The 12,864-nt window shown below is 49.9% G+C and overlaps 1 pseudogene; it reads left to right on the top strand.

Annotated features, from left to right (window-relative positions):
* The first annotated feature begins 994 nt into the window (after positions 1-994).
* On the top strand, positions 995-5,702 carry LOC123347678 (annotated as a pseudogene).
* The last annotated feature ends 7,162 nt before the right edge of the window (positions 5,703-12,864 follow it).

Here is a 12,864-nt window from a genome sequence, read left to right as displayed (position 1 = left end):
TTGTGGTCAAGATGTGGGAAACATTGACTCAGATGTCGACGCTGGGCTGGGAAAGCGACCGCTACCACGGACCGTTCCCCTTCGTACCCCAAGGTGCCATATGGGAGGTGAGAGACCTTTTGAAATCTCTGCTCTCCATTAATCAAATCATGTTCACACCTCGCAAACTGCTGCAAAACCACCATGAGGATTCTTCGCCTTAAGAGATTCTATAAGCAACAATTCCCCTTTATCTTGCTCCACAGACGCATCACTCTGCTGAGCCACAACCAACTCCCTCTGGGTGTCACTTAAAGCCAGAATCACCTCTGGCCCATCCAGAGGGTTTTTATACAACCCCCTTCCAGGCACGCTGCTAGACTCCATAGTTAAAAGGTTAGAGGCCTCTCTTTCCCTTTGCCGCCCTTCTTGCTGGCAACAGGCGAGTTACCAAGCTCAACACACACAAGCTTTGGAATTATTTCCTTTGTGTTAAAAGTTTCCACACTGTCAGTGGGTAAAACAGTCAAATCACCTCCATGCTCTCCTGAGCCCTTGTCATGGTATCAATTTGGTTTAACAGAGTTGTCATAGCTTTACCCAGCAACACACTAGCAACAGGCACAATAGAAGCACCAGAATTGCCTGGTCCCTGGGACTTTGTTAAGACACTAGCTGGACACTAGATTATGACACTAGCTCCTAATCTATCTATTTATCTATCTATCCCCACACACCCCCTGTATCTATCTATCTATCTATCTATCTATCCTTATTTCTCTAGTTATGGGTCTTCCTCCTTGTCTTGGAGGCCCAGCCCCAGACACTGTGACCGCTCGGGGAAGGAGTTGCTGTTTCTTATAAGGAAGTGGCTATGCAAATAAGGGTGTCCATTTCCTGTTTAAATCTGTGCCTCTCTCTGGCCAGGCTACACCCAGATTCAGAATCCGAAGCCCCGGGTCTGTGCAGTTACCAGCCAGTCCCCTGAGAACCTTCCCCTCCAGCATGAGGGGAAATGAGGCTTTGGCTCCACTTTGTTCTCATTATAGCGGCTTTGGAAGGTAATTTCTCCCCCCAACTCCTGGCAGAGGCAGAGGAAGATTTTATTATTGCTATGGGTACTCATATGATTTATAACGTGGTTTATTTGCAGGTGTCCGGTCGCAGGTACAGCTGGTGGAGTCCAGAGGGGATGTGAAAAAGCCCGGAGACTCTCTCCGCCTCTCCTGCAAAGCCTCCGGGTTCACCTTCAGCAGCTACTGGATGGACTGGGTCCGACAGGCTCCTGGGAAGGGACTTGAATGGGTCGCTCATATAAACCCTAGTTTGGGAACTGCATACCCTGATTCAGTGAAAGGCCGATTCACCATCTCCAGGGATAATTCCAAGAGTTAGGTGTATCTGCAAATGACCGGCCTGAAGCCCGAGGACACCGGCCGGTATCACTGTGTGAGAGACACAGTGAGGGGAAGCCGGGCTGAGCTCAGACAAGCAGGGGCGGCTCCAGGCCCCAGCATGCCAAGCACGTGCTTGGGGCGGCATGCCGCAGGGGGCGCTCTGCCGGTCGCCGGGAGGGCAGCAGGCGGCTCCGGTGGACCTTCCACAGGCACGTCTGCGGGAGGCCCACCGGAGCCACGGGACCGGCGACCGGAAGAGCGTCCCCCGCTGCGTGCCGCCGTGCTTGGGGCGGCGAAATGGCTAGAGCCACCCCTGCAGACAAGAACCTCCCCCTGCAGTGATCAGAGAAGCGGTTTGGTGTTGCAGGCGCCCAAGGCCTGTGAGTGACAGTGAGATCAGTTCTGGGAAAGGGCCGAGCAGCAACAAACCCTGTTTATTCTTATTATTGTTCCTCCTCAATTTTTCTGAAGGTGAAGGAGTTGACACAAGCTCTCACAAAGGACAGAACATTCTTATTTGGGTCCCTTCCTCTTTCTTTCCTCTGCCGGGGACACGTTCTGAGCCCACCCCCAGCCTCCCGGACAGGCACTGATGCAGAGACATAAAGGCCGGAGCGGAGCAGTGTGAGAAACTGCTCTGAGCTCCTGCATAATGCAGGCCATGGAACCTCAACCAGGTTCGCTCCGGTTCAGTCTAGCGCCCCCTTAGTGTCACCAGTGTCAGTGACACATTCCAGCAGAAAGACCCGGAACTCTCAGCTGTTGGCTCTAGACTACACCAAGACTGTTTGTTTGTTTGATTTTTCCCCCTTTGTCTGGTTAATTGAATAATTTCCCCACCAATGCTGCTCTTCTGGCACAAGAGACATTTCCTTGGGAGGAAAAAAGATCCTTGGTTAAACGAATAAATAAATAACCCTCAAATATTCATTTTCTGGTTTTACTAATAATACAAAACGGGGGTCAGTGAGAGAAGGGGGGGCTGCAGAGGCCCCTTCTCCCGTCCACCACGAGGGGCAGCAATGAGCAAACACCACGGCAGAGCCTTCGGGACAAGACGGGGAAGGGGCACTGCACTGCCGGTTAGAAAACGTCATTTTCAGCTCTGTACCTACACAAACTGCTCCTTGTACCTAGAGCCCGCCGGTGCCCTTTGACTCCGCCTCGCTTATCAAATCTCCGGGTTCCACTTCCGCGCTGGGTCTGTCAGGCTCCTGGGTAGCGGCCAGAACGGGTCGCCAGGGCGGAGCACACAGGAAAGGGTTCACACTACACCGAGTCACCGAAAGGGCGATTCATTGTTCAGGGCCGCCGGGGGGGGGGGGCAAATGGGGCAATTTGCCCCAGGCCCCGTGCCCCGAAGGGCCCCCCACAAGAATATAATGTTCTATAGTTTTGCAACATTTTTATGGAGGGGGGCCCCAAAATTGCTTTGCCCCAGGCTCCCTGAAGCCTCTGCGCAGCCCTGCCTGGGTCTAGAGCTTTAACCACAATTCCATCCAGCTGCTCTTTATACACCACAAACAAGCCATGAGGCAAATTCAAAGCCAAGGTGCCCAGAGACCCTTCCAAACTACACCCCTTTCTGCAGCCCCTGGGTCTAGTTCTCTCCGTTTGCCATCACGTTATCCCCATGGAGATTTCTTCTCTTGCTCGCTGCTCCCTCTCAAGTGCGTGCTTGTTTCCTAGAGTTATGTCAATAAACAGTTACATTCTATATTGTACTATGCACTGGGCACATTACTGGCATGTTTGATGTTCACAGGTGTCCGGTGTGATGTGGAGCTGGTGGAGTCTGGTGGTGGATTCAGAAAACCAGGAGAGTCCCTAAAACTTTTCTTGCAAAGCCTCTGGGTTCACTTTCAGCAGCTCCTGGATGGACTGGGTGCGTCAGGCTCCCGGGAAAGGGCTGCAGTGGGTAGCCTGGATTAGGTCTGATTCAGAAGAAATCTACTATACAAACTGGGTCAAAGGGCGATTCACCATCTCCAGGGACAATCCCAACAACCTGCTGTATCTGCAACTGACCGGCCTGAAGCCCGAGGACACCGCCCGGTATCACTGTGTGAGAGGCACAGTGAGCAGAAATCCACTCACAGCCATGCAAACCCCTGGGGCAGCACAGGGAGAGGCTGTCACTTGCTCACAAGTGGACTTTTTTCCCTAGCTGACTACAGGAGTTAGATGCACAATTTGGGATTCCAGCTCACTTTGGTGGCTTTGAAATTCTTAGCCTAACCAGCCAACTACAAGACAAGCGACATTTTGGCAACACTGAACATTGGTTTGTTTTTCTGTTAATACATAGGACGCACACAGACATTTCTACATACTCAATTCATTGAAGAGGACTCTCTAGATTCATATCATTAAGGGGCAGGTCAGGATATTACAAGCATCTTGTCTCGCCTCCTGTTTGTGGACAACACATACCTATAACATAACCACACCATCTCACTGACTGTTCCTATCAAACCTTCTCATTGACTTCGCACCCATCCTTCTTGTGCAGCAAGCGGCCATACAACAGCAGCGGCAGGTGCTTCCGAGAGAAGTTTCTTGTGACTAGGACAAATGGACTTTTCGTGGATCAATGAAAATCCCTGGAAACAGTTCTGAAACCAAATCAGCCCTCAAAGAAAAATCCCCCGCCCACACCGTCCTCCTGCCCCATGGGTTACAGGAGACAAAAATGAGCAAGTTGCATTAACCTGAAGGAAGAAAAAGGGGAAATATTTTCTATGTTTATCAGACCCACATTGGGGCAGCAGAGTGTCATGTTCGATTATGAAGCATTTCTTCCCAAAGACAGAACCCGGGGACACTCACAGGGAATCACTGAAAATTCCACCCTTAGGTGCTGAGGACAAAGCGAGGGTTTGCTCAGCCAAAGCCCTTTCCAATCAGTGGGAGCTGAGTACCCAGCGCTCCTCGGAGGGTCGGAAAATCACAGCACTCGTCCGTGTTCCACCAGTGAAGGGCGCTAGTGTTTACACATTCATTGATTCTGTTATTTCAGTTTCATATCCTGGGTGTTACATTTTGATAGCCCAGTATTAGGCATCTTAATATTGGATTTTACCAATAATCTGTAAGCCCGTATTTAAGTACCACTGAGGTCAGTGTGATTTAGTGTTTTCCTGGATTGGTGCCTAAATTTCATTCATTTGCTCTGGCGTCCTCCATGATTGGGTCCCTCTAAACTCCGAGGTCATTTATTTGTAATGGCGCATGAAGCTGAGGTTTAGTCAAATGATTTAGCAACACCCACATGCAAATGAAGAAGGGAAATTGGCTGATAAGGGCGAGCAGGCGACCCTCACCGAAGAGCTGCCAGCAGACGAAGGGTTACTGCTTTGCAGCCCACCAGGTTGGTGTGGAGAATGAAAATGATCTGTCTGGAGTTCTTCTTTTTGGCAGCTTTCTCAGGTGAGTGGATGAACCCACAGGTGTCTGCTTAGCACGGCTGGGCTAGGGCAGGGGAAATGGTTTTAAGGCTAAGACGTAGCAGAGGGATTCAGGAATTCTGGATTCCAAATCCTAGAGCTTTAAACAAATCACATAGGATAGAATTTTAAAGCCATCAAGAGGATTTTGATACACAATTTTCATTATTTTTAATGGGAACTAGGTGTCAAAATCCCTTAGACATCTTGAAAAATCTCAGGCTGGGTTTGTGCCTCAGTTTCCCCTCTGCAGAATGGGGAGACCTGCACTTCCCTCCTTCCCAGCAGTGTGGTGTGGATCAATTCGTCATTACACACAAGCAGATCAGATACTGCCATGAGGAGGGGAATGGAAGGACTTGGATAAACCTGGGAAGGAGGAGGAAAAGAATGGAATTAACTATGTTTTTATTGTTGTTTATTTACAGGTGTCAGCTCCCAGATCCAGCTGACTCAGTCTGGGGCAGAAATCAAGAAGCCTGGAGAGTCTGCGAAGGTGACATGTAAAACCTCCGGCTACACCTTTACCAGCTACGACATTAGCTGGGTGTGGCAGGCTCCCGGGAAAGCCCTGGAGTGGATCGGATATATCACCCCCAGTAGTGGTGGCACTGTCTACGCCCAGGCCTTCCAGGGGCGATTCACCATCACCAGGGACACCTCCATAAGCACGGCCTATCTGCAGCTGGGCAGCCTGAGAACCGAGGACACAGCCACGTATTACTGTGCTTGGGACACAGTGACACAAACCACAGCTACAGCCATTCAAAAACCCCCAGTGAGAGAACCCAGGTCTCTGCTAACACTGCAGCCCTCCGCCACCCTGGGGAATGGTTACCCCTGTGAACAGACTCTGGGTAATTATCCCCAAGTGACTTAGGGTCAGTAAAAGCTAATGGGATTTAGAACCTTAAGTGCCTAAATCACTTTTCAGGATATGACTCTGTTCCTGGGACACAGTCAAATTTAACTGGAGGAGAAGGGGACCAGAACAATCCCAGCCCTTGGAGAAGCTGGGTATGCCAGGAAGAAGCTGCAGGAAACGTGTGTCTGCCACAGGATTGGACCCGTTGCCAGGGCGTTTTCCCCCTGCCTTCACCCCCAGCTTTGGGAAGGAAGGGAGCCCCGGCTATTGGAACCTGGTAGCGACCCTCGCTGGGAGTGAGAGGAGGAGCCGAAGGACCCACCACACACAGGCTCCTTTAACTCCGTGTGTGGGAGGAGAGAGCCCTGGGGGAAGGGGGGCACCCAGGGAGTGCAGAGTGGGGGAGGGCAGAGTGGGGGAGGAGGGGGTGCTGAAAAGAAAACCAGGTCATTGGTCACTGTATGGTGTCCCAGTGCAGAGAGGCAGCCCCGAGAACGATCACACTGACTCTGGGCTCACAGGCTGGGGCTTCCCTTCTCAAGGAGAATTTGGAGACTTCAGGAGGATTTTGGCTGCCTCTGGTTTTGGTTGCTCAAGCTGAGACACCCTAAAAGGGACAGATTTATCAAGGGAGCCAAGCATCTGCCATCGGCAAGTCCAGCCCCTGTTAAGAGGTCTCAAGTGGGACATCCCAGAAGAATGTGCCAGTACTTAAGTTTTGAGTGTGTGAAGGAAAAATAAAGCTGCGATTTTGAAATCTGCCTAGATTTGGATGGCTACACTCTTAGCAATGGATATTAATATCAGTTCGCTCTTTGTACTCTCTTTGTCAAAGATTTTGTATTCTCCAGAAGAAAACCATTATCTAGGAGCTAAATACTACAATGCAACAAAAAATACATCTTGTGACGGGCTGGATCACAGAAAACCCCTTGGGGACTTCCAGCTGATGTGTTGAGACTACTTCTGCCCCTGCTTTCCTGCCCCGGCAGCTTGGGACTTCAGTGCCCTGCCTGGTTTGAGCCAGACCCGCTAGCCTGCTGCAAACCCAGACCCAGCTCTGAACCACAGCCCCTAACAGCTGCAGCCTCAATTGAAAGCAGCTTACAGAAGTGTTCTTGTCTTTAACACTCAGATGCCCCGCTCCCAATGGGGTCCAAACCCCAAATCAATCCATTTTACCCTGTATAAAGCTTATACAGGGTAAACTCATACATTGTTTGCCCTCTCTAACACTGATGCACATCTGTTTTCCCCCCCCCCCCATATTAATAGAGACTCTGGGTTAATTAATAAATAAAAAGTGATTTTATTAAATACAGAAAGTAGGAGTTAAGTGGTTCCAGGTAGTAACAGACAGAACAAAGTGAGTTACCAAGCAAAATAAATAGCTCACGCAAGTCTATGTCTAACACAGTAAATAAACTGAATAGCTAAAACCTCACGCTCAGAGGTGTTCCAGTGAGCTTCCTTTTACACACTAGTCTCCTTCTAGTCTGGGTCCAGCAATCACTCACACCCCCTGTGGTTACTGTCCTTTGTTCCAGTTTCTTTCAGGTATCCCAGGGGTGGGGTGGGGTGGAGAGGCCATCTCTTGAGCCAGCTGAAGACAAAATGTAGGGGTCTCCCAGGGTTTAAATAGACTTTCTCTTGTGGGTGGAGACATCTCCCTCCCCCTGTGTAGAATCCCAGCTCCAAGATGGAGTTTTGGAGTCACATGGGCAAGTCACATGTCCATGCATGAGTCAGAATATACAGGTAGCAGCCATAGTTCACAGGCTCCCCTGAACGTCCTCAGGTCGACTTCTTATGTGTATTGGAGTTTTTCCAAGATGCATTGTCCATTAATTGTTTCTTGATTGGGCACTTAACTTGCAAATTCTTTTCCAAAGAAGCTGCCCAAATGCCTTACTAAGGCTACTTAAAATGAAACTAGTACACAGCCAATATTCATAACTTCAAATACAACAAGGACACATGCATGCAAATAGGAGGAATAGATTCAGTATATCATAACTTTTACAGAGATATGTTACATGGCATATGTAGCATAAGACATATTCCAGTTATGTCACATATACATTCATAAGCATATTTCCATAAAGCCTTATGGGGTGCAACGTCACACATCTTTTGATTCACTGGCTAGAGCACGGGTAGGCAACCTATGGCACGGATGCCGAAGGCGGCACACGAGCTGGTTTCAGTGGCACTCGCATTGCCCAGGTCCTGGCCACCAGTCCGGGGAGATCTACATTTTAATTTCATTTTAAATGAAGCTTCTTAAACATTTTAAAAACCTTATTTACTTTACATACAACAATAGTTTAGTTCTATATTATAGACTTATAGAAAGAGACCTTCTAAAAACATTCAAATGTATGACTGGCATGCGAAACCTTAAATTCGAGTGAATAAGTGAAGACTCGGCACAGCACTTCTGAAAGGTTGCTGACCCCTGGGCTAGAGACTGGACGGGGGATGTAGAAGATCTTGTATTTATTCCTGCTTTGTGTTTGTGCAGTGGCTAGGGCCATGGGTTCCTGATCCCTGATTGGGGGTGGGGTGGGATGGGGGGGGGCGCGAGCAGGTCCTACACAAAACAACCAAACGAGAGTCCAGAATGAAACATTTCTACCTTACAGCCTGGCGGAAACGTGCCCCAAGCAATTTCCTGGTTCCACATTAAGAAGCTGACGCAGGAAGGGAAAGAGGAAGATTGCACAAGAGTTACAAGCAGTTTGTGCAGCTCCATATTTCTGTCTGGATTTGTATCACTGTGCAGAGGTGGGCTCAGTGGAGACACCAAAGCCAATACCCAGAGGGACATCCTGGAGCTGTGCTGACTAAAGCTTTAGAAAAGCTCTGGCTATCAGTGCTTTAGGTGCAAGAGAAAAAGGATGGGTCATTTCCCAGGATCCTGTGCTTGTGTGTCAAACGAGAACACCACGGGACAAGGGAAGTCTGAATTCTAAATTCTTTGTTTTGAATGAATATTAAAGAGTCTGTGGAACACCATCCCCCACCCACCCCCAATAGACGAGAAAATCCAAATGATAGAAATCGAACTCTCACTGCATTATAAAGCAGTTGGCTCTTTGAATTCCACTGTGCGCACTAGCGGCTGGGCGCCTGGGTTGGGAGTCAGGAGACAGGGATTTTTTCCTGGCTGTGTCACTCCCCTGTTGCTGGACAAGTCCCTGCCATGAGCTGCATCTCTCTTTCTCCCTGGCCCCCGTTTTGTTACTTAGGGTGGGGTTTTCCAACCCCAGTAAATGATCTGGATTCTCAGTTCTTATTAATCTTGGCATCCAAATCCCTTAAGAAGCTCTGAAAAAAAATTCAGCCTTACATTGCAGAGATCTTTTTGCAAAGGACGGTCTCACAGGCACGAGGCCCTAAACTCACTGGGTTCCTCTTAGTGCTATTGTAACACAACCAATATTAGCCTGAAACCAGAGGTGAAAGTAAGCCGGTAGGGTCCGATACGGCGTACCAGCAAGAGCTGGTTTAAAGGGCCCGGGGCTCCAGCCGCTGCGGGGAGCCCCGGGCCCTTTAAAGCGTCGCCGGAGCACTGCCGTCCTGGGGTAGCGGCGGCAGGGCTCCTGCAGTGATTTAAAGGGCCCAGAGCTCTGTGGTGGCTGGAGCCCCGGGCCCTTTAATTCGCCCCTGAGCTCCCAGCCGCCTCTGTAGCTGGTAGCTCCGGGTGATTTAAAGGCCTCGGGGCTCCCAGCCGGAGCCCCAGGGCATTTAAATATTGAAAGGCCCCGCCTCTTCTGGGTGAGGCCACACCTCTTCTTGTTGGGCCATGCCCCCGCTCAGGACTCCAGTGTACTGGTAAGTCCTTTAAGTTACTTTCACCCCTGCCTGATACCTTTTCTGTCAGTGACACGACAGGTGGAAATCCACCATTCGGAGCTCAGCCTTAAGGGCTGAATTCACTTTTTCCCTGGATAGTTTCACAAACCTCATCAACCCAGCACTGCAGCACCTCAAACACGAATTTATCTTCCTAGCCACGAAACCCTGCGATGGGGAGAAGCATCGTTCTCTCCTTTTTACAGGTGGAAAACAGCCGCACTAGGGCCCAGGTTTTACCCGGTATCTCGGTATTGGAAGATGGGATTCAGACTCCTACATCAATTAGGCATTTCAAGGCTGAGCACAGCTATGCCTGAACACCTTCAGAAATCTAGGCCTAATGGTATTCAGGTTCCCAAAGAATCAGATCAGCCCTTCATGGGATTTTCAGAATCAGCTGGGTGCCTGACTCCCATAGATTTCAATAGAAGTTAGGTACTTAGCAGGATGTTAAGAGCATCTAGGCACCTATCTATTTAATAGCCACGCCCCAATATAGAAAGGCTGGGACTGGCAGATGACCTCAGATGTAGGTGTCCAGATTGCACTAAAACAACCACAACAAAAGAAATCAGTGTTCGTAACCCCTTTAGGTCGCTTTCTTAGATTCCGAGCCTTAAGAGCCTAGTCTAAGGGTACGTCTTCACTACCTGCCGTATCGGCGGGTAGCAATCGATTTCTCAGGGATCGATATATCACGTCTCATGTAGACGCGATATATCGATCCCCGAACGCGCTCATGTCGACTCCGTAACTCCACCAACCCGAACGGCGGTAGCGGAGTCGACATGGGGAGCCGTGGACATCGATCCCGCGCCGTAAGGACGGTAGGTAATTCGATATAAGATACTTCGACTTCAGCTACGTTATTCACGTAGCTGAAGATGCGTATCTTATATCGATTTTCCCCCGTAGTGTAGACCTGCCCTAAGCTTCCACATAGCAGGCCAGAGGATTTTACCAGTTTGAGACTCTCAGCCCGTCTGATCCCAAGTGATTTCTCACTGCAATTTATACTTTTTCCAATCAACTTTCACCAAAATCACTACACCGCTGTTAAACCTTTGAGGTTGACGTGCCAGACTCTCTGTGGGTTGCTTTAGCCCAGCTGTTCTATTTCAAGCTTTAGTTGGTAAAGGTGTGAATTAAACAAACACTCGCAGGAAAACAAATATACGTATAGACCAACCCTACGTCTAGTGCTTTAACCACAGCCCATCCAGTGGCTCTTTGTACACCTCAAACAAGCCATGAGGCAAATTCAGGGAGGAAGCCGCCTGTTTAAAGCCAAGGTGCCTAGAGGCACTTTCCGAACTACAGCCCTTTCTGCAGCCCCGTGGGTCTAGTTCTCTCCATTCGCCATCATGCTCTCCCCATGGAGATCTCTTCTCTTGCTCTCTGCTCTCTCAGGTGAGTTCTTGTTCCCTGGAGTTATATCAATAAACAGCTACATTCTATATTGTACTATGCACTGGGCACGTTCGTGGTATGTTTGGTGTTCACAGGTGTCCGGTGTGATGAGGTGCTAGAGGAGTCTGATGGTGGACTCACAAAATCAGGGGAGTCCCTAAAACTTTCTTGCCAAGCCTCCGGAAAGGCTGCCACTTGCTCACAATTAAGAATGAGATTTTTCCAAGACTCATCAGGTGTTCACAAACTTCATTGCACCGGGACCCCCTTCTGACAACAAAAATGACTACATGACCCAGGAGATGGGACCAAAGCCTGAGCCCACTGGAGCCCAGCCGCACTGGGCATGGGGGGCGGGGCGCAAAGCCGGAGCCCGAGGTCTTCAGCCCCAGGCAGGGGGCCTGTATTCTGAGCCCTGCCACTCAGGGCTAAAGCCGAAATCTGACCCCTGCCACCCAAGGTAGTGGGGCTCGGGCTCCAGCTTCGTCCCCGGGGGGTGGGGATTGGGCTACTCCTTCAGCCCTGGGATTTGGCCCTGGGCACCAGGAAGCCTAACGCCAGCCCTGGCAACCCACTTTGGGGTCCCAAAACACAGTTTGAGAACCACTGAGTTAGATGCACAATTTGCAATTTCAGATCACTTTGGTGTCTTTGAAATTCTTAGCCTAAGTGGCCAACTACAAGCAAGTTGGCATTCTTGGTAACACTTGGCATTGCTTTGTTTTTCGGTGAATTGGTAGGACGCGCACAGACATTGCTACATACTTACTACATCGAACAGGACTCCCTACTTTGGAGGGCCGGGTCAGGACATTACAAGCACCTAGTCTCACCTCCGGTTTATGGATAACACATACCTATAACATCATAACACCTGCTAACTGACTGTCCCTATCAAACCTTCTCATTGACTTCACACCCATCCTTCTTAGTGCAGCAAGCTTCCAGATAATAGCAGTGAAAGGTGCTTTGGAGAGAAATTTCTTGTGACTAGGCAAATGGATGGACTTTTTGTAGTCAGTGGCGGCTCTAGACCCCAGCGCGCCAAGCAGGCGCGTGGGGCGGCCCTTTCGCGGGGGGGCGGCATTTGGCTCCGGTGGACCTGCCGCAGGCATGCCTGCGGCAGGTCCACCGGAGCCCGGGACAAGCGGAACTGCTGCAATCATGACTGCGGCGGGTCCCCTCTTCCCGCGGCTCCGGCTGAGCTCCCGCTGGCATGCCTGCGGCAGGTCCGCTCGTCCCGGGCTCCGGTGGACCTGTCGCAGGCAAGCCTGCGGGAGATAAACCAGAGCCGCGGGAAGAGGGGACCCGCCGCGGGACCGGGGAAGGGCGGCGCAGCGCACCGCGCTGCTTGGGGCAGCCTATTTTCTAGAGCCGCCCCTGTTTGTAGTTCAGTAAAAATCCCTGTAAATAGTTCTAACACCAAATCAGCCTTCAGCTAAAAATCCCCCACCCCGCACCTCCCCTCCCATGGCTTAGAGGAGACAAAAATGACCAAGTTCCATTAACCTAAAGGAAGAAAAAGGGGAAATATTTTCTCTGTTTATCAGACCCACATGGGGGCAGCAAAGTGTCATGTTCGATTATGAAGCATTTCTTCCCAAAGACTGAACCCGGGAACAAGCACAAGGAATTATTGTCCCCAGCACTGAAAGCTGGAATTGTGAAAGTGAGGGTTTGCCCACAAAAAAATTCCTGCTGATTTGAAAGGGGGGAGTACCCAGCGCTCCTCGGAGGTTTGGGAAATCACAGCTCTCATACGTATTCCACCACTGAGACGCGCTAGTGTTTATACTTTTATTAATTCTATTTTATTTCAGTTTCATATCCACTGGATATTACCTTTTCAGTCCCAATCTTAGGCACCTTAACACACCAGTTTAAAATTGCATTAACATGCTCCAGT

The sequence above is a fragment of the Mauremys mutica genome, chromosome 13 (assembly GCF_020497125.1).
Source record: "Mauremys mutica isolate MM-2020 ecotype Southern chromosome 13, ASM2049712v1, whole genome shotgun sequence".
In the NCBI taxonomy this organism is placed as follows: Eukaryota; Metazoa; Chordata; order Testudines; family Geoemydidae; genus Mauremys; species Mauremys mutica.
This window is presented reverse-complemented; position numbering and strand designations above follow the sequence as displayed.